The sequence below is a fragment of the Notothenia rossii genome, assembly GCF_949606895.1.
Source record: "Notothenia rossii genome assembly, chromosome: 8".
Classification (NCBI taxonomy): domain Eukaryota; kingdom Metazoa; phylum Chordata; class Actinopteri; order Perciformes; family Nototheniidae; genus Notothenia; species Notothenia rossii.
This window is the reverse complement of record NC_136906.1, coordinates 80,602,339-80,622,392: the sequence shown is the minus strand read 5'-3', so window position 1 is coordinate 80,622,392 and position 20,054 is coordinate 80,602,339. Positions and strand designations below refer to the sequence as shown.

The window sequence follows — 20,054 nt, the reverse complement described above, 5'->3', positions numbered from 1 at the left end:
TGCTGTAGTTCCTTTATAGCCCAACATTAGACACCTTTAGCTTAGCGGTGGTGACGTGAAGTCATGTGACCGTGCTGTAGTTCCTTTATAGCCCAACATTAGACACCTTTAGCTTAGCGGTGGTGACGTGAAGTCATGTGACCGTGCTGTAGTTCCTTTATAGCCCAACATTAGCCTCCTTTAGCTTAGCGGTGGTGACGTGAAGTCATGTGACCGTGCTGTAGTTCCTTTAGAGCCCAACATTAGCCAGCTTTAGCTTAGCGGTGGTGACGTGAAGTCATGTGACCATGCTGTAGTTCCTTTATAGCCCAACATTAGACACCTTTAGCTTAGCGGTGGTGACGTGAAGTCATGTGACCGTGCTGTAGTTCCTTTATAGCCCAACATTAGCCTCCTTTAGCTTAGCGGTGGTGACGTGAAGTCATGTGACCATGCTGTAGTTCCTTTATAGCCCAACATTAGACACCTTTAGCTTAGCGGTGGTGACGTGAAGTCATGTGACCGTGCTGTAGTTCCTTTATAGCACAACATTAGCCTCCTTTAGCTTAGCGGTGATGACGTGAAGTCATGTGACCATGCTGTAGTTCCTTTATAGCCCAACATTAGACACCTTTAGCTTAGCGGTGGTGACGTGAAGTCATGTGACCGTGCTGTAGTTCCTTTATAGCCCAACATTAGCCGTCTTTAGCTTAGCGGTGTTGAAGTGAAGTCATGTGACCGTGCTGTAGTTCCTTTATAGCCCAACATTAGCCGTCTTTAGCTTAGCGGTGGTGACGTGAAGTCATGTGACCGTGCTGTAGTTCCTTTATAGCCCAACATTAGCCTCCTTTAGCTTAGCGGTGGTGACGTGAAGTCATGTGACCGTGCTGTAGTTCCTTTATAACCCCACATTAGCCACCTTAACTTAGTGGTGGTGATGTGAAGTCATGTGACCGTGCTGTAGTTCCTTTATAGCCAATTGTTAGCTTTTTACTTCAGAAATCATAAAGTGCCGTTCATATGTGGAGATTATCCTGTTGAACTAAACGTGTAAGTATCATAAATGTTGAGATATTTTACAGGATTCATGAAATAGCAGCACAGCATTTAAAGTTGGCTAATGAGATCCCATCCATGATGGTCTCCAGTTATTGTGGTTGTTTAGCCCATCATCAAGCAACTGCATTAGTCACAAGACCAGATGCATCCAGATGTTGGTGGTTTTCTAAACATCTTCCCGACATCTTAAGTGCATGTTTTTGTCAACTTAAGAAACACATGATACAATAACACTTAATAATGATTAAACGAACAAACTCTGCAAACATACTGAGATTTATGGTCGATCACTTTCAGCATCATAACAATTGCTGCGGTTTCGTAAATAAAAAACAAAGTTGTTAGTTCATTAAGAGTCAATCTCCTGCTATGAATCAACAGAGGCCTTGATAGATCAGATGACAATACTTAAAGATATTTCAGCTCATAAATGACATAACGTTCCTGCAGGACTTCCTCTATAGGCAGGAGAGGACTCTTTAAAGTAGAGACACTACATACTGATATACACCTGAACATCAGCAGGAGAGGACTCTTTAAAGTAGAGACATTACATACTGATATACACCTGAACATCAGCAGGAGAGGACTCTTTAAAGTAGAGACTCTACATACTGATATACACCTGAACATCAGCAGGAGAGGACTCTTTAAAATAGAGACACTACATACTGATATACACCTGAACATCAGCAGGAGAGGACTCTTTAAAGTAGAGACACTACATACTGATATACACCTGAACATCAGCAGGAGAGGACTCTTTAAAGTAGAGACACTACATACTGATATACACCTGAACATCAGCAGGAGAGGACTCTTTAAAGTAGAGACACTACATACTGATATACACCTGAACATCAGCAGGAGAGGACTCTTTAAAGTACAGTGATGCAAACACGGGTATGGTGAAAAAAGAGAGAACTATTCGAAGCAGAAAGAAACAGCGTAATATACCATCTGACAAAGGCCTGTAATATAATGCTTCAATTAACTGGCTATTCTTTATAATATGCTCAGATCAATAGAGACAGATATTTAAGTTATAAATCAAGGGTTTTTATTATTATTTACAGCAGGGGTGGGGAACCTTTTTCCTTTAAATTTTTACAACATCCTCCGAGGTCCCTACAAATTATTGAACTCAACCTCTGCTTAAAAAAACTAAAATCACAGACAATTCATTTGGCCTTTCTTTCACGCTGTGCAAAGAAAACGCAACCTCTTAATCCAGATATCTTACCATGACTCGCGCATGGATCCATGCATGCATGCACGGTGTGGCATGACCACCAAAACAGAAAGATATGGAAACAAGATGTGCCCAAATGTACTTAGTATCCATGTGAACATGATTTAAGTGGGGGGGACCTAACCTTCTCTAGGAGGGTCCGGGGGCATGCTCCCCCGGGAAGATTTTTTTTTTAAATATTGAAGTTAAAAGCATCAATCTGGTGCACTTTGAGAGCAACATGAAGAGACCTATGGGTACATCTTTCAACACCCATTTGAAACAGAACTGTAAGCAGATTTTTCTTTCTGGATATTTTACTAATCACTCCCCTTTTAAACTCTATTCTTGTTATTTTTAACAACTTTTTTGTTACTGTCATATAGTATTTTATACCTGTTTTTCATTTAGTCTCTAATGTCTCATTAATAACTATAATGATCATATCAAGGTGTGCCTTAACCTCACCGAGCTGAGGTTATTTGAGCCTCTCAGGAGAGAGCTCTCTTCCACCTGGTTGTAGAAAAGCTCTTCGTTTTCGTTAGCATAGCTAGCTAACCAGATGCTAATAACAACAGATCGCCACTGTGCTTACAACTAAAGACACAGCCACGCAAACACTGCGGCATGTGTACGGTTCCTTATGGGTACTGCAATTTTTGAAGAGCTGGAGCGGAGTTCCGGTGCTATCCGTAAGAACTTAAGTCTAGTCTACACTCCTTTCAGACGAGACATAACCACGTGAAGACACGTTACGCTCGTGTTGTGTTCAAGGAACCTGTCCTTGGCCAGGAAAAACAGGTACTCGCTTGTTTAATTATTTTGCGATCTAGATTTCTTCTTTTTTTTTGAAGTGAGAAGTTGTCCGTCAGTCGGACGGACTAACGGACGGACTAACGGACGGACTAACGGACCCCCACCCCCCCCCCCCCCCAAAACGAAAACTCTTCGGTTCTCCACGAATTACACAAGTCACCCAAAGCAGCGTTAAAAAAGCGGGAGGCGCCGAAAAGCGACTAATTTGCATCACTGAAAGTAGAGACACTACATACTGATCTACACCTGAACATCAGCAGGAGAGGACTCTTTAAAGTAGAGACACTACATACTTATATACACCTGAACATCAGCAGGAGAGGACTCTTTAAAGTAGAGACTCTACATACTGATATACACCTGAACATCAGCAGGAGAGGACTCTTTAAAGTAGAGACAATACATACTGATATTCACCTGAACATCTGCAGGAGAGGACTCTTTAAAGTAGAGACTCTACATACTGATAGACACCGGAACATCAGCAGGATAGGACTCTTTAAAGTAGAGACACTACATACTGATATACACCTGAACATCAGCAGGAGAGGACTCTTTAAAGTAGAGACACTACATACTGATATACACCTGAACATCAGCAGGAGAGGACTCTTTAAAGTAGAGACTCTACATACTGATATACACCTGAACATCAGCAGGAGAGGACTCTTTAAAGTAGAGACATTACATACTGATATACACCTGAACATCAGCAGGAGAGGACTCTTTAAAGTAGAGACACTACATACTGATATACACCTGAACATCAGCAGGAGAGGACTCTTTAAAGTAGAGACTCTACATACTGATATACACCTGAACATCAGCAGGAGAGGACTCTTTAAAGTAGACACTACATACTGATATACACCTGAACATCAGCAGGAAAGGACTCTTTAAAGTAGAGACACTACATACTGATATACACCTGAACATCAGCAGGAGAGGACTCTTTAAAGTAGAGACTCTACATACTGATATACACCGGAACATCAGCAGGATAGGACTCTTTAAAGTAGAGACACTACATACTGATATACACCTGAACATCTGCAGGAGAGGACTCTTTAAAGTAGAGACACTACATACTGATATACACCTGAACATCAGCCGGTAAGGACTCTTTAAAGTAGAGTCACTACATACTGATATACACCTGAACATCAGCAGGAGAGGACTCTTTAAAGTAGAGACACTACATACTGATATACACCTGAACACCAGCAGGAGAGGACTCTTTAAAGTAGAGTCACTACAGACTGATATACACCTGAACATCAGCAGGAGAGGACTCTTTAAAGTAGAGACACTACATACTGATATACACCTGAACACCAGCAGGAGAGGACTCTTTAAAGTAGAGTCACTACAGACTGATATACACCTGAACACCAGCAGGAGAGGACTCTTTAAAGTAGAGTCACTACAGACTGATATACACCTGAACATCAGCAGGAGAGGACTCTTTAAAGTAGAGACACTACATACTGATATACACCTGAACATCAGCAAGAGAGGACTCTTTAAAATAGAGACACTACCTACTGATATACACCTGTACATCGAAGGGGGGACTCTTTAAAGTAGAGACACTAAATATAAATCTGAACATGAGCAGAAGAGGACTCTTTAAAGTAGAGACACTACATACTGATATACTTTACACCTGAACATCAGCAGGAGAGGACTCTTTAAAGTAGAGACACTACATACTGATAAAAACCTAAAAATGACCATGATAATTCCCCTTTAACTTCTCTATAGATTCGTCTTGTTCATTAAGGAGGGCTGCAACTGATATTAATGATCCATAAGTTTGTGAGAAAGACTCCTCCATTTTTTTAGCGGTGAAAGCTGACTTGCATCTTTTCAATCCTGTGTTCAAAAACACAGCGTCACCACGTAAATAAAACACAAGAAAAAAGCAGGAACATTACTCATGTCTGTGTGCGGCACGGTAATTCTAGACTAAGGCACTACGGGTAATTTACTACTCCATAATTTACAAGATTTCCTGGAAAGAGAGACAACATAGAGACAAAGTTCTCCAGGTATGTCAGTGAAGGGTGTTGAGTTTATAAGCAGTTGTTGATTTCCTTTTAAAACCTTAACAACTGGAAAATGTAGAGGTAGTGAGAAACTGGGCTAAACTGTCTCCATGTTCCTAAAGAGCAGCGTGACCCGACAGCTGGGAGAATGTGAGATTCTATCCACTATTTTCTTCAGACTGAGAAGAGATTTAACACTTTAGTCACATCATCCTGGCTCTGCTACTTCTCAAAATCCTCCACAAGTCAAAAAGAAAAAAAAAAATTAAAAAGCCTCCAGCTGCATTTTTCTCGTTAGGTTTGAACCTTCGAGCCCTGCAGCAACAAATCCATAACATCAGCAAAAACATGATAAATATGTCGAAGCAGCGATTTAGTTTTCCTTCTTTGCTGCTCGACTCCATGGCGTCGGTCCCAGAATGCAGCTGCAACTCAACCGGACGAACCATTTCACTGGTAAATGCTTATTTAAAAAAAAAAGATTGAATCCCAAAGTGATATTCAACGTGCACTTCCTGTTCAAAATATGAGGTCAGTGTAACTCCAGAGAATGAATGTGAGTATAATTTACAGACGGAGAAGTCATTACCGACTGCAGGATATCACTCAGTGGGGATTCAAACCCACGGATTGTCTTAGACTCCTCTCTCTCTCTCGTTTGGACGATATTATCATTTTAATATGATGAGGTAAACTTGCTTCCCAAACCTCCAATTTCCAATTTGCACCCACTCTGTAAAGCTTTTTGACTTAAAATGTAAATTGTCTGCATCATTTGGATAATTGTGTTGAGAAATATCCAAAAATGTAAAATGGAGTTGAAGCGATTTTGCAAATGTTTTCAAATACATGAGCGTACCATCCAATCTAATGGATCTAGCATCCTCTCAGACTTCATAATCAACTCAAAATGTATAAAAATCGAGCCAACAAGAGGTATATTAAATTACAATTTTCTTGTTTGAATGGCCATTATGAATTCTGGAAACATTTGTTCTTAAACGTCTAAAACCACTCAAAAGTTGTCAAATTGGCGAAAAGGTGTTGAAACTCAGTCTACACAGGCGACAATACTTACTATTGCAATTTAATTAGCATTATAACTTTTGTCAATTATGCAAATTGCCCAACAAATGCAAGTTAGCAAATGCCGGAGACTCACACTTTGCTTTGCCAACATAACACTTTGGTGTACTCAACAATTCGGGGTTCAAAATGACGTTTGCCACGAGGTTATTTTCTGCAATATTCCAAAATCCAATGGAGATATCCCATTGGACAAGGGACATGCTGCCTTCAGGGTCACTGTAGAAAAACGATATCCAAGCACCACAGCTACATTAATGAAAATATGATCAACTATGTAAATCAAAAAACAATCACAGCTAACCCAAAGTCAAAACAAACAAATACACCCCTAACGTAAATTAGGAAACAACTGAACAGAAAAACAAAAGAATGAAAGTCTCGAATAAAGAATTATCAAAGTCATCCTTAAATAATAAATCCAAAATAAAAGCTAAACATCAAGCGTCGACGCCCCTTAGAATTTGATATAATTGCTTAAATATATATTGGTCTTGAAATATTGGTTATGAAAAATGAACACCCATGAAGTTCAATTCTTCCCATGTGTGTCGTGATGCGTAATGAAAGAAGGGTGGAGCTCAAACACGTCTCCAAATCATCATTTTTCACAACGTGTTTGGGGAAAAAAAGACTTGTGGACGCTCATATCATTCATATGATTTGTCACCAGTATTATTGTTGGTCTTAAATGTTTAATTCAATCCTTCACACGCCCCCGCAGTGTGGGGTGAAGCAACGGAAAGAAGAAATAAATCCAGTTATGATATATGACCTCAGATCATCCCAAAGGACACATGTTTTAATGTCATGCTGCTCTCTCTCTCGCTTCAGCAAATAAAAACAACCAAAGAAAACAGAAATCTACGATCACAGCAGAAATGAACTCTGGGAATGTGGCGGTAAATACTGTTGGCTATGTGTTTCATAAAAAACACATAAACACATCGCTAAATTAGTATTATATACACCTGAACATCAGCAGGAGAGGACTCTTTAAAGTAGGGACACTACATACTGATATACACCTGAACATCAGCAGGAGAGGACTCTTTAAAGTAGAGACACTACATACTGATATACACCTGAACATCAGCAGGAGAGGACTCTTTAAAGTAGAGACACTACACACTGATATACACCTGAACATCAGCAGGAGAGGACTCTTTAAAGTAGAGACACTACATACTGATATACACCTGAACATCAGCAGGAGAGGACTCTTTAAAGTAGAGACACTACATACTGATATACACCTGAACATCAGCAGGAGAGGACTCTTTAAAGTAGAGACACTACATACTGATATACACCTGAACATCAGCAGGAGAGGACTCTTTAAAGTAGAGACACTACACACTGATATACACCTGAACATCAGCAGGAGAGGACTCTTTAAAGTAGAGACACTACATACTGATATACACCTGAACATCAGCAGGAGAGGACTCTTTAAAGTAGAGACACTACACACTGATATACACCTGAACATCAGCAGAGAGGACTCTTTAAAGTAGAGACACTACATACTGATATACACCTGAACATCAGCAGGAGAGGACTCTTTAAAGTAGAGACACTACACACTGATATACACCTGAACATCAGCAGAGAGGACTCTTTAAAGTAGAGACACTACATACTGATATACACCTGAACATCAGCAGGAGAGGACTCTTTAAAGTAGAGACACTACATACTGATATACACCTGAACATCAGCAGGAGAGGACTCTTTAAAGTAGAGACACTACATACTGATATACACCTGAACATCAGCAGGAGAGGACTCTTTAAAGTAGAGACACTACATACTGATATACACCTGAACATCAGCAGGAGAGGACTCTTTAAAGTAGATACACTACATACTGATATACACCTGAACATCAGCAGGAGAGGACTCTTTAAAGTAGAGACACTACACACTGATATACACCTGAACATCAGCAGGAGAGGACTCTTTAAAGTAGAGACACTACATACTGATATACACCTGAACATCAGCAGGAGAGGACTCTTTAAAGTAGAGACACTACATACTCATATACACCTGAACATCCGCAGGAGAGGACTCTTTAAAGTAGACATTGGGTTGTTTTTGAACTTTTTTCTCACGTGAAGGATCTGAGTACTGCTTCCATCTTTGAGTAATATAATACAGGGATTATTTGGAAGAGTTTGAGATTCCTAAAGGAGATGGAAAAAAGAACGACGCTAATTAAGTCTAACTGGAAAGTATTTGAACGCCTCGGGCGATTGGAAAACCCTGCTGTTATAAAAGAGCTGGCAGTAAAAGGAGATGTTTGTTCTCCCCTGTATCTGTGTGAACATGTGTGGTAATGATCTGAACACATGCTCCTAACAGACTGTATCTGTAAATTATGACTTAAAAACGTGTTAACCTGAGTTTACCTGTGAGGAGAGTAGGTGTTGGAAAAATACTAAAAGCAACGTTAGAACAAAATGCACAGATCGTGAAAGAGACAACAAAGACCCATGATGTATTTGTTATGTCCTATCTTTATAACAACTAACTTTGTTTGATTAAAAATGTATATTAACTTCCCATTTTCTTGATCTCAGCCTCATTCTTCCTGCAGTCCAAGTGTCACTATTAGGGGTGCACCGAATAGGAAACAGTTGGCCGAAAGCCGAAAGGCCGAAAATGATTAATAGAAATATATATATATAATGTATACATTTTTTATCAATGTTGTTCAGCTACCTGATTATGGAAAAATAAATGATTATGGCAAAACTTAACTTAAATAATAATCACTATTATGGGTCCATAAAACATTTATTCAGCACTTTTGAATGCATACAGTACATTAATTCCAATCAAGTGCATTTTCTTTTCTCTGTAGGATAACTAGAACAAAGTGCATTCAGAACAAAGCCAAGGTGCTCTAAAATAAACATCTAGGCCAGTAGGCCCACAACAAACTAGTGTAAATAAAGACTGTAACAGCCAGGCCTTGAACAACAACAACAAATGCACCTATAAGTTTGGTAACGTGTTGTTGTGATGACGTAATCAAAACGCGGCGACAAGCACGGCGTGCGACCATGCTCGCGGCCGGCTCACATACAACATGTCTGCCGCTTGGAGATATTTCAAAATATCAGAGAGAGAGGCGCGGATTGCGATTTGTAAAACCTGTTCAGCTGACATTTCTCGAGGGGGTGTAACTGCAAAGACTTTCACCACTTCGGGATTACTCCACCACTTGAAATCAAAACACCCGGACAAATATGCGGAGTATGATCAACGTGACCCTGTTCTCTGACATTCCGAAAGCCGAAAGGGCCTTTTTAACCATTTTCGGCCGATAATTTTCGGTGGCCGAATATTCGGTGCATCCCTAGACACTATCTTATGAATGAAACGAAAGGTCTAAGAAAGGGATGAGTGCTGATGAGCTATCAGTATAAAACAAATAAATAAGTAGGTTAACACATTAAGGGAATTTGTGTTTTTGGTGTTTTTGGTGCTTTTGGTGCATAAAACAGAGCGCATCATAACACAAGGGCAGCCATCTTAATATGTTGTTTATCTCCAGAGACTAGTTCATAAAGATAAGATAAGATAAGAGGTTCTTTATTGATCCCAAATCTTGAAATGTTTGCGTTGCAGCAGCATAAAAAACAAAAAACTAAACAAGGCATTGCACATAAGTAGAAATTAAAGAATCAAAATAAACAATACTAGAATTTAAAGAGCATTAAAAAGTAGAAAATAGAGAGTAGACCGTGGAGATAAAAAATGTATAAACTCTGACAATAAAACACTATTGAAGGGCTTTACACACGATATAAAGCAGGATATTATTAACATTAAGAGTGCATGTGGGGAAGGCAATGACATCCAGCCAGGCAAAAGAAAACGACACCAACGAAACTCGAAAATACAAGTAACAGCCGGGCAGAAAATACATTTCTCTGGAAACATAATTAAGAAAGCAGTTCAGCTGTATGCTAACTTAGAAGGGTCACAGTTGGATGTCATTTAGAAAACATCTGGTCATTAGAAAGTATTCTCTGGTCTTTAAAGTACGAACAGTTGTGTGTAAATCATTTTTGGAATAATGGGTTATTATTTCATGGAAAAAAATACTTGGACGATTCCGCGTTCTGTGCAAGAAAAGATAATAATCACTACTTTGAGTTAGGGATTTTTCATTCATTCAAATTTCATCAAAAGGTTTGCCTTTTATTAACCAAACTTTAATTTTGTGTAAATTAGTTCTATTGACCATAAATTCTAGAAATCTAAGTGAGAAAATGGTGGTTCAGAATTAGTTTAGCTTGTTACGTGTAACACATATTAAAGTTATGATGTATACTATATGCTTTATATACAGTCGAATTGGGAGGACAACACAAAGCTTAACAGCCTTCTGTCACGACTCTTATGTCATGTCACGGTTTTAGTTTGGTGTGTCTGTTCTGTTCTCCCTGTCATGTTTTCCTCCTTGTGTATTGTCTGGTCCTTCTCCCTGGACCTTTCTCATTTCATCAAATCCCCCTCCTCGGCTCCTCCGCTCGCATCTCCTGTGGGCGGGACTAAGTCTCGAGGATAGGAGTCAAGTAGGGGAGTTAGAGAAATGAGAAAGGGCCCCTGTGTTTTCCTCTCTGTCGTTAGTTTCCCTGGTGTGTCTGATTGTCTGATTGTGTTCGCCTGTTTCCCTTCTGTGTCTCCTGTGATCATCAGCGTCAGCCCCGCCCCTGATTGTGTTCACCTGTTTCCCTGGTGTGTCTAATTGTCTGATTGTGTTCACCTGTTTCCCTGGTGTGTCTAATTGTCTGATTGTGTTCACCTGTTTCCCTGGTGTGTCTAATTTCCTGATTGTGTTCACCTGTTTCCCTGGTGTGTCTAATTGTCTGATTGTGTTCACCTGTTTCCCTGGTGTGTTTAATTGTCTGATTGTGTTCACCTGTTTCCCTGGTGTGTCTAATTTCCTGATTGTGTTCACCTGTTTCCCTGGTGTGTCTAATTGTCTGATTGTGTTCACCTGTTTCCCCTGTGTGTCTCCTGTGCTCATCAGCGTCAGCCCCGCCCCTGATTGTTTTCACCTGTGTCTTGTTGTCGTGTGTTTAAATTCCCCTGTCTCCCAGTGTTCAGTGTCAGTTCGTCTTGTCTCTTGCCACAGTCAGGTCTTTGCTCTCTTTGTGCTCTTGAAAAGTTTTTCGATAGTAACCATTTTTTGTTCATCTTGCTTTTTTGGAAAAAATAAAGTATCTTACCGATACTTTACCTCTGTCTCCCGGGTCGTGCAATTGGGTCCTACCTCCTGAGTGTCTGAGTTCAAAACACCTTCCAATGAGAGTTCATAATCACAATTTAAATGTACCTCAAAATTAACCCGGCAACTACAGATCATTTTAAAAGTGATGTTGGTCCATAAATGACGTTCGTATTACAGTCACATGCTCGTGTGTAAGATTATTTAAAAACTCGAGCAATTTAATTTAAAAAAGCAGCATTTTCTGATCTTTTTCCTCCTGTTTGTCTGACTGACATTCATCAAGACTAGTTAGCTATGCTTCAAACTGTTTTCCTTTGAAGTAGACATACCCCCCCCCCCCCCTGGTTAATGGGACCATGCTCCTTGTAAAACAGTGTTTTCTTCCCAATTATTTGAGAGTTTTATGTTAATGCTTTATTCCTAATAACAGGGTTTGACACGGAGTCACAGAGCAGCTTTCTCTCCTGAAAGCTTCGTGGTTCCCTCACACATACGTCCATCTTGGACCCTCATAAAGTGCAGAGTTTATGTGAAGCGCTCTCAAAGAACAGACTTCAGAATGACTGCATCCCTCACATCCGTTTATGAAATGAATGACCTCATGCTTCGTGTTTACGGAGCGTCGCAGTCTGTAGTAAGTTTGATCTGAAGGGACTGAAATGATGATGATTAGTTTTACATGTGCAGCAGGTACACTGTTTCTACATGAGCCCGTTTAATCACATTTCATCCCTTTAACAGGCATGATGTCACCTCTGCTGGAAATAAAGTACGGTATCATTATGCTATCAAACTGTGAAACTCTGCAGTAACTTAAAAAACACATGACACATGTTTTTAACGTGTAAACTCACAGGGTCTACTTCTGCAGGAAGCCTGATCAGATTTGACTTAGCTCTAGTTCTGGAGAATCAAATCAGACCCAATGCATGGTTTGTACAAATCTAATCAAAATCGCAATATGGGTCGAACCTTTCATATTCAAACTGAATCGAATGTGTGCCCGGGTGTGAACAGCTGACGATGGACACCTGGGTGCAGTTTGTGCCATCCTATATACATGTCACTTGTTAGAGGCTTTTATCCAAAGTGACTTACATACTCAATACTGAGGAAAATCCCCACAGGAGCACTTTGGGGAGAAGTGTCTCAGGGACACAACGACATGCTGACTGCAGTGGGGTTTGAACCTGTGCTCCCCTGATTCGAAAACCAACGCACTAACCCACTGCGCCACACGCCTCCTCTATACAAATAGCATTGTTAGCTACAGTATGGACACTATGAGTTACTATTAGGGATGGGTATCATTTGAAATGTATTGATTCCGATTCCGGTTCTCATCGATTCCCCGTTTCGATTCCAAAATTGTAAAAGAAAGAGGTTAAACGTTTAGATAACAAAAATATCTTTATTCTTTTAAGCTTTAACTGACATTTTTACAAATAAAAAATATATATGCAATACAAATGTGTATGGGTTAGGGTGTATGGGTACCAGGTAGCCCTGGACCAAATCCACCAATAAGAGAACAAGCTAGAAAGGAATGATGGCCCTTTGAAGGGAGCCGGATCTCCTTTCCTTTCCGAGAGGCGTTCAAAACAGAAGTTTTTTTAAGTGGCGCTTTATCATTGCCTATGTTTTTGTTGAAGTGCATCCGAATGGCTGCTGCATTTTCGCGTTTGGCAAAATGTTTCCCCGGAAAAACACGTCGTCGACCAAGAACGGCTCTCACCAAGTACCAAGTACGACTCGCTTCCCTTCGTTCGTACCAAAGAGCCGTTCAGAAGAATCCGATCCTTCGTGAACGTAAAGGCCCGGACACACCAAGCTGACTCCAGAGAACTCACACAGACGGACCCGACTGTTGTCTCGCCTCACGTCTCTGTGTCTTGGCCATGTGTCTCACTGGAACACACCGCAAAGACTTCAGCCGACGGCCAAGAAGCACGTACGCACTGCGCATGCGTGAGCGGCAATAACTCTCCTTACCAGCAGGCGGCGATAGTGTGTATTCGTCATTCAAAAGAGGCAACAACCGGAAGACAGACTGCGTGATAACCGAGAGAAGAAGAACAGACTGCGTGATGTAAACAAACAATAAAAAGCGTGTTCCATTTTCCCTCTACAGCGAGAAGCTCACGGGGCTTTCCCCAACCTGAGTCGAGAGCTGGAGTTAAATGAACTCTCAGATTTGCCTTCTTAATGGTTTGTTTGGGTCCCTCACTTCCGTTTCGCTTCTCATGCACTGATTCGCTAGCTGAACAGCCAATCAGAGTGATTTCTTTTGCCGACAGCCTTTGGCCGACTGCCGAAAAGACACGACGGTGCGGGACACACCAATCTGAGTCGGGCGTGTCGACGGCCATAATCGGCTTGGTGTGTTTCCGGGCCTTAACATCACCACTAGAAATGCCGAATCAATTCATGGGAGAAGAGCATTTCAAGACATCAAACAAATAAGACAAATTATATAAAATACAAAAAGCACTTGAAGCAGATTCAGTTATTGGAAGTCTGTAATGAATTGATATCAAAGATCATCTCTAATGTAAATGTTCCAGTGTCTCAGGCCCTGATCAAATGTGCTATAGCCTATATTTAAAAAAACGAATTCACCAAGTGGAGGGAAATCTGCTTAGCAACCAATAAGATAAACAGAACAAAATCAGGTGAGTGTGAAGTAACTAAAGAAAAGAAATCGTAGTGCGCTGCTGCCTCACAAACCAAGCCAGTAGTTTAATGTGTGCATAAAAACATGAACACAAACACCTTCAAGCATTTCAGGTAATCAGCTAAAACCAGTCTTACCTCCTCTGCCTCAGTTTGGTGTTTGTCGTCGGTCAATCCAGTGAAAAATCTACTCTCATTTTGAACCAGAGAATCTGCAGATGAATTCCATATCTTGTGTGTTTTAATCCACTAAAGATTGGCACAATGTCAGAGGAAACCTCCATGTTTGGGTTATCTGTGCCTCCATCTTGAATGTAAGGGGGCCTGTGAGGGACAATTAAGTGAGGTGTAACAACAAGAGTCACAGAAGAACACCATAATAACAGCAACTTTGCACAAGGCAGGGAGTTACATATTAATTCAGGGTGTTTTTCTTTTAAAACAATTCAAGTTTTTGCAGCTTTTGTTTCAAATAGCTCGGGTTCAACAACATGACATGAAATCATTTAGTTGTATTTGTTATCCAAGCTACAACACAAACTATAACGTGTCATCAAATATATTACGCTGTACATTAATAGCCGTGTTATAATCATACTTGCCAACCCTCCCGATTTTCGCGGGAGACTCCCGATTTCATTGCCCCCTCCCAGTTTCCTCCCGGGGTCATATTTCTCCCGCATGTCTACCGATTTCTGACAAAATCAGATTTACTCAGTCTGTTTCCACTCGGACTTTAATACAGCTACACCATTGTTTGGTTTCCATGGTAACACGTCTCTTTAGCAGGGTTATGACTAGAAAGGATCCGTCTAGTGTACATATGACGTCACGTTCTCGTTGTAACTCTCGTTGTAATCGGAGCGGCTCGGAAACACATCTACAGCAGTAACATGATGCAACATACACATTAATGCAGCAGCAATATTAATAGAGAAACATCAGACATAATAGTAAAACACTGCAAGGGAACATTTTATTGCACCAGGAGCTATCTTGGGACTTTTACTGCGACAACGTTGACTTGCCTGTGAATAAAAAGTCAACCATAGTGTTGGTGATCTACAGTGTTGTCATTCTTATTTGAACACCAGCAAGACCGCTAACACCCTATTTCAACAATCACACTCCCTGTCATTGACATAATTAATAGATGGTTTAGCTTCTCATCATCATTTGCTGTGGCCCACTGATGTTAACGATCGTAACTGAAAGGCTGCCTGCCAAACGTAAACATTCAGCCATGTGACATTCAGCCAAACTCTCGCGAGAGTTTTACACAAGACGGATCCTTTCTAGCCATAACCCTTTAGCAGCACGCGCAACTGAAAGTCTGAGAGGGTGAGGAATATAGTCACAAGAATCGACAACTCTACCCTCTGCTCACTCCTTTCCAGCCCACACATAATGCTCCATCAAGACAGTGCACTTACAACTACAATAAGCATGTTAATGTGAATCTAATACAACTCCGGCGATCCCCCCACCCCCCCGCGGTGGTTTTGAAATGCTCCCGATTTCTGAGGTCTCAAGGTTGGCAAGAATGGTTATAATTCGTAGAGTTTTTCATTTCTGTTCAAAATACATTTGTACCTCATCCATCACCTGAAAATCACTCCCACATGTCGATGCATCGTATTTAAATGTTCCTCACCTTCCTGGGATGCTGATGCTCTGCATGTTTAATCTCATGTTTCCTCTGTTTGTCTAAAATGATGTTAAATGTATCTGATGTTTTCGTGTGTAATCTGCAGACAGAGGAGAGGGAATAATATACAGTATGTTTACATGAAGTGAAGCCTTCCATCAGTGCTGTGTACTCTGGGAACATCTGATGCATGTGTACTTCATTCAATGTCATGTACTGTGTGTAAACAGCAGGATCTACAGAGTACACACACACACACACACACACACACACACACACACACACACACACACACACACACACGCACACACACACACACACACACACACACACACACACACACACACACACACACACACGCCAAATGTGGAACAACAGAGACAGAGAACAGCGAGTATATGTTTGTTTTTATGTGTTTTTATTACATTTTAATTGTTTGTTCTGTTAGCAAACAAATCATCCATGTTGACTTAGAGCCAGCTAGATGCTAGCTAATGCTAACATGTGTCTTTATATTCTTGACATGACTCAGAGGTCATTTTGTGTCTCTTCGTAGTCTCTTGGTGATTTATGTGGTGTCTTTGTGGTAATATCTGTCTCTGTGTAGTTGCTTTGTGTCTCTGCTGTGATTTGTGTCTTTCTATGTGGCTCTGGAGTCATTCTGTGAGTTCTTGTGGTTATTTTGTGTCTGCTCTTTGACATCTTATTTGTCCTTACGGCCTTTTTTGTCTCCTCGAGGTCATTTGATATCTTTTTCTTGTCATTGTACATCTGTGTGTGGTCATTTCTGTCTCTTGTGGTTTCTCTGTGTGTCTCCTTGTTCTGCATCTCTTTGCAGTTATGTTAAAGGTCCCCTATCATGCTGATTTTAGGTATATAGTAGCCTATGGGTCTCAGATATACAAACAAATATAAAAACATGTCTATGATGTGTTTTGCTCAAGATACCAAACAGATCATGCATTTTAGAAATCCCTCATATCCCTCTGTTTCAGCCCTGTTACTAAAGTGATGATTCTGGGCTAAACACTGCCGTGATGAAACTCCATATCATGTTCCAAACCACATCAAGGATTCTCTCTGAAACAGGATGGAGCTCAAACTCTCTCTCTCTTGCCGGTTATACAACAAGGTGACTTCCTTTTGATTTCCTGCTTCTTCACACACTCTCTCCAGTGCAGGTTAGCTCTGAGTGTTAGCATGCTAATGTAAACACAGACCATATTACTTCCAGAACACGTCTCATTGTTTCTGACAGCAACGTTTCTGATTGGCCCGTGGGTGGAAAGCCCGCCCACATTTTAGTAACGTTGTCATGACGCAGCAAATCTGGACCAGCTCCGTTGTTCCCCGTTTTTAGAGATGTGGGTACGGAGGAAAAAAGAGAGGGGTTTATTTCCTGACACTTTGAGAGTCTCATGAGACACGGGGGGCACACCGGGGACACACAGGGGACACACCGGGGACACATGGTGATGTAGAAAAGACATCAGAGAGTGCATTTTGCCTGATAGGAGACCTTTAAGTCTGGTTGTAGTCTTTGTGCTTCTCCTTGTGTTGAGCATGTCTCTGTTTAAATGATATCTGCAGGTGAAGGAGATCCATCCCTGCTCTCCAGAGAGGCAGAATATGTCATTTCTGTTTCAAACTCTTCTAACTTCTCAGTTTTCAGACCTCAGCCCACTCCCACCTCTCATGTGCAGCTCAGATGCTCAGTGAGCCATCTCATGGAAATTCCTCAGAGAACATAACTCTGAGAGATCTGGCAGCGAGCGCCATGTGGCACCCGGTGAGGCGTCACGGAAAACAAGCCACTCCAACTTTCTGTCTTCAGGGTTTCAGACAAACGATAATCTCAACGTGAGCAGCTGATGGATGTTTGAGGAGACGTCCAGACGGCACAAATCATCCTGAAGCTGCGATAAATACAGGAGAGAGCGAGAGCACATTTAAACATGTTCCAGTGTAACCTCAGGACAGATCTGTGCACGCTCGCCATATGAAACTCTGGAGCACAAAAATGTAAGTTATTTCTGCAGGACAGATGTGCTAAAATAGGATAGCATTTCTCTCCTTATGAATGATCTCAGATCTGCATGAAAGCAGCAGCTCTACTGTGAAGAAGCCTCTGTGGTCATTTTGGGTCTAATTGTAGTCATTTTGTGGTCAAAAATATAACAAAAAATGTCGTTTTAGGGGCAACAGTATTTGGAAAGATGTTTGCATGCCATGTTTCAATCTAAAGAGACTAAAGGAGAATCCTGCTTAGTGTTTCTGCAGGACAGATGTGCAAAGATGGGAGTTTTTGGGTCGAAAACAGCCTTTTTCTCCTCATGAATGTTCTCAAATCTGCATATTAAAAGCCTCTGTGGTCATTTTGGGTCTAATTGTGTCTAATTGTAGTCATTTTGTGGTCAAAAATACAACAAAAAGTGCAGTTATTGTGGCGCAAAAGCATTTGGAAAGATGTTTGCATGCCATATTTCAACAAGGAGAAACATGTTTAGTGTTCCTGCAGGACAGATGTGCAAAGACAGGAGGTTCTTTTGGAAAAACTGCATTTTTCTCCTTATGAATTTCCTCAGATCTGCACAGAAACAGCAGCTCTCACAGCACGACATGGATTTTGATTCCTTTTGGGTCTCTATAGGCACGGAGGCATGTGGCGCAGTGGGTTAGTGCATTGGTGATGGGATCAGAGGGTCACAGGTTCAAACCCCACTGCAGTCAGCATGTCGTTGAGGTTCATAGTCGTTTTGGATTAAAGCGTCTAACGAGTGACATGTTTTGTGTTAACGTTGTGTTTTTGAAGTCAAAAATAAAACAAAAGTCTAGTTGTGAGGGGGCAAAAGCATTTGGAAAGATGTTTGCATGCCATATTTAAATCTAAAGAGTCTGTTGTTGCAGGACAGATGTGCAAAAGAATGCCTGAGGTTTGATGTTCAGTACACATCACATGAACCTCAGTCACAGAGAGAGCTGTTTCTGCAGCACCCAGCAGTCAGGAGGTCATGAAGGTGAAGTTACCGGAGAGAATATCATTCAGACTGAGTCAAACTAATCTCTTCATGTGAGAGAATATCATTCAGACTGAGTCAAACTAATCTCTTCATGTGAGAGAATATCATTCAGACTGAGTCAAACTAATCTCTTCATGTGAGAGAATATCATTCAGACTGAGTCAAACTAATCTCTTCATGTGAGAGAATATCATTCAGACTGAGTCAAACTAATCTCTTCATGTGAGAGAATATCATTCAGACTGAGTCAAACTAATCTCTTCATGTGATGTTTACGCAACCACAGCACTGCTACTCAGTTTGGGAGAAACTGATATTTTATGAAGGGAATTCAGTTGAAACTCTCCTGAAGGATCTCTCCCAGCGTCCTCCTCCTCTCCTGGAGCTCATGAGGTGTAATTTGTGCGGATGATTTCCTGACGCGTTTCCCCCAATGTCACATGACCTAAACAGCTCCTTTCTGCAGTTGAAGTGCGCCGATGTTTTTACGACATGATGCGAGTGAGATCGAGCGCGGTGTGTTTCTGTGTTTCTCTCAGACTTCTCTTGGCTCTGAGACGAGTCTCCGGGCAAAGAGGAAGTCGGGGTCAATTACAGCATTTATTCTTTAGTACTGGTTCTGGGAAAGCAGAAGCTAATGTCAAAGGAAATGCTGCATATGTGAAGCTCCTGCCTGGCTGTTAACGTGTCTGCAGCCAGGATAACAGCTTTATCCTTCAGAGGTCAAACCCTGCTGTGCACAGAGAGCCTGAATCATATGTTAGGATGCAGGGGAGATCACCAATGCTTATAAACTGAATAACCTCAGACAGGTTTGAAATATTGTTTGTCCTTTTGCAAGACAAGTTATTTATTCCCCCAGTTTTAAGAATTGGACTAAACTGAAACCCTCGCATGTCAGTTATAACTTTCGTTTTGCTGTCTTTCATGCAAGAGTCTGATAAACACAAGTGGCCGTTTCTCAATCTCGAGGAAACTGGCTTCCAAGCCAATATTTCAAGGATGCTACGTCATCGAGTGCCGCCGAAGGACTGTTCCAATCTCCAGCATACTTGGAATTCCACCGAGGCCGCATCCTTGGTTTGGGGGTAATTTCGAGGCTGCACATGGGTAGACTTCGCCTCCTTAAAATCCCCACAATGCTTTGCGCACGGACCAATTTCAAAAACCCTTGCGGAGAATGGCTGAACCGACGCAGCACACATTTAAATGTAAGTATGTAGTGGCGTAGAGCATGTGTTGG

The 20,054-nt window shown here is 41.1% G+C and overlaps 1 long non-coding RNA gene across 1 annotated transcript in view; it reads right to left on the bottom strand.

Annotated features, from left to right (window-relative positions):
- Positions 1–15,152, bottom strand: part of LOC307014266 — a 20,143-nt gene extending 4,991 nt beyond the window's left edge. Inside the window, exons 1-2 of the long non-coding RNA XR_013801208.1 lie at positions 14,742–15,152; positions 14,282–14,467 (exon numbers count right to left, since the gene is read on the bottom strand). This is a non-coding gene — a long non-coding RNA (uncharacterized lncRNA). The remainder of the gene's footprint in view (positions 1–14,281; positions 14,468–14,741) is intronic.
- Between the last annotated feature and the right edge of the window lie 4,902 nt (positions 15,153–20,054).